Source organism: Monopterus albus, unplaced genomic scaffold (genome assembly GCF_001952655.1).
Source record: "Monopterus albus unplaced genomic scaffold, M_albus_1.0 scaffold734.1, whole genome shotgun sequence".
Lineage (NCBI taxonomy): Eukaryota > Metazoa > Chordata > Actinopteri > Synbranchiformes > Synbranchidae > Monopterus > Monopterus albus.
The window spans coordinates 16,338-19,200 of NW_018128614.1; the positions used below are offsets into that span (position 1 = coordinate 16,338).

General features: G+C 36.7%; 1 pseudogene; it reads left to right on the forward strand.

Moving 5' to 3' along the window:
• Nucleotides 1-255: 255 nt before the first annotated feature.
• LOC109953530 (olfactory receptor 13-like) lies at nt 256-1,199 on the forward strand (annotated as a pseudogene).
• The last annotated feature ends 1,664 nt before the right edge of the window (nt 1,200-2,863 follow it).

The window sequence follows — 2,863 nt, forward strand, 5'->3', positions numbered from 1 at the left end:
ATGAGGAAAAAAAAAGAACTTAAATGATTTTAGCATATGGCTGCAATATAACAAAGAGTGAAAAATTTAAGGGGGTCTGAATACTTTCCGTACCCACTATATGTGTTTTGTATAATAAACTGCTTTCTTCAGTTCCTCTCCTCTAGTCTGTGTCTGCAACTGGGGTCCACACCACGTTCACACACAACAATTGCATCCTGTCCTCTAAATACTGTTTATCACTTTGACAGCTTTGATTAGGAGAATTGTTATAAAATGAACAATGCATCTAGTATAGTAGTATTTTCACTCTCTGGCTTCAATGCAACAGTCAACTACAGAGTCGCACTTTTCTCTCTCACTGTATTAAGTTACTGTGTCATTCTGGTCTTAAATGTGTCTCTCATTTTAACCATTATACTGGATGAAAACCTCCATGAACCTATGTACATCTGTTTGTGTATTCTCTTTATTAATGAACTTTATGGGACTACAGGTTTTTTCCTTAAATTTGCTTTTGATCTTCTGTCTGATGTTCATGTAATATCATATGTTGGATGCTTTTTACAAATCTTTGTCATTTACTCATATGCATTCGTTGACTACTCCTTTTTAGTTCTAATGGCTTATGACAGATATGTGGCCATATGTCGACCACTGGAGTATCACTCTGTAATGTCAGAAGGACTGCTGTGTTAGTTGCTTTGTCCTGGCTTGTACCGTTGTGCTGTGCCATTATCGGTGTAACTTTGACATCCACATTGCAGTTATGTGGCTCACACATAGAGAAACTCTACTGTGAGAACTGGGCAGTTGTTAAACTTGCTTGTAGTTCAACCAAAGCTAATGAAGTTTATGGATTGTTTGTTATTACCTTTTATATAGGACATTTCCTATTCATTGTTGGGTCATATGTGCGGTTGGTAAAATCAGCTTTAAAATCCAGAGAGAGCAGGAGAAAGTTTACACAGACATGTGTGCCACATTTATTGTGTTTGTTCAATGTCACAGCTGCTTTGCTTTTTGATAACATGTACTCAAGGTATGGATTGGCGTCTGTGCCACAGAGTGTGAAGAACTTCATGGCCATACAGTTTCTCCTGATCCCACCTATACTCAACCCTATTATTTATGGACTGATTCTGACTAAAATTCGAGGTAGAGTGAAATCTTTGTTCATGATGGTATGGCAAAGGTTTAAATTGAGACTGAAGGCTTGATTCAAAATCAATATCTGGCAGAAAAAAAAGTTGTTTTTCAGTGTGATTCTCTTGTTGTGTCTCCTCTGTCAGACTGTTGTAATATTAATGAGCTGAAAGACAAATTCATAGGGTTCCCACATGAAAAAAGGGTTTGAGTTTGATACATTTGTGTTCACTTCCCCACAACTCATTAACAATGATATTGTGGGATTTGTCAGTACTGTTTTTGCTCATGGCTATGACTCTATGTGTAACTGCCTGATGAAATCAGCATCATCCAAATAAATTGAGTGTAGACTTAAGAAATCAGCTCATAGTTCCTGAGAAGACAGTCAGCACTAACCTCAGACCAGATCTTTTGTTGTGGTCAGAAGCATAGAACATTGTTTATTTTGTGGATTTTACACTTCCCTGGGAGGACACTGTAGAAATGATTATCAGAGGAAAAAACTGACCTATACAGAATTAGCCACAGAAACACAGAAAGGTGGCTGGGGAGTCAATCCAGCCAGTGGGGGTTAGTTGTAGGGCCTTTGTTGCAAAGTCAGTTGTTTCTCTGTTAGGTGAGTTAGGTTTTAAATTGGCAGAGGCTAAAACAGAGTGAACTCACTCCTAGGGGAATTCAAGAGCAAAGTGTTCCAAACCTGTTTACCACATATTATTTCATTTGTCAGTTACTCTGTCTCTCTTTTTTTTGTGATACTGCTTTAAATCGTGTTAATCTTGAAAAACTAAGCCCAGTTTTTGCTGTAGTCGTATCATTGGAGTTTGTAATGATTCCTCCACTTTTGAACCCTCTCATATATGGCCTGAAGTTACCAGAAATTAGAAAAAACATTGTCAGGATGTTGTCATGTTTAAAATCTCTCCCTTAATCGCTCCATGAGACATTTACTTAAAATTTCTAAAAGTCAGTACTGAATATATTCATATCATGTTGAGTGTGAACTACTTTTAAAACATTAAGGTCTGTCTGAGGCTGTATTCCTAAGGGTCTACGGTGAAGCTGACAATAAAATATTTGGAAACCCAGGTAATATTATCAAAGAAGAAACTACCTTTCATGAACACCATCTTACATATTCTCTGTTGTACAGGTAGTATTGTATAATATCTTAGAACAGATATTTAAGGCCTCATCACATTTACTAAAATGTTACTGAAATGATGCTTTTATTAGGTTTGAATTATTAAACAGTAGTTAACAAACATATCGGAATATTCTTTGACTTTCTGCTCTCAAGGGGAATAAAGGTTATGTACAATTCAACTCTGTAGCCATAATGAAGCATATAGTGTCTCATTTCATAATGTAGGTTTGATATGTTTCATAACTCCAGCCACTGGTTCCTTCACTTATGACAGCATTTTTCTTGATATGTAATTGCTGACATCTTGAGCAACAATGTCTGATGAAGCAAGAAGCAACCAGTCAGACAGTCACACAAGTTACTAGTTAGCAAATACAAGGAATGAGTTCACTATATAGCACTCATTGAAAGTTATGACATACCGATAAGATTTAAGTTTGGATTTAAATGTCTCAACTAAGTCAGACTGTCTAATGTCATAAGAAAGGTTTTCCAGATGAAGGGGGAATAAGAGGAAGGGTCAGAGGCAGCAGAGGGGAGGGGATCTTCCTAAAGTCTACTATTATTTCTTTTGTCTTGTTTATGTTGAGG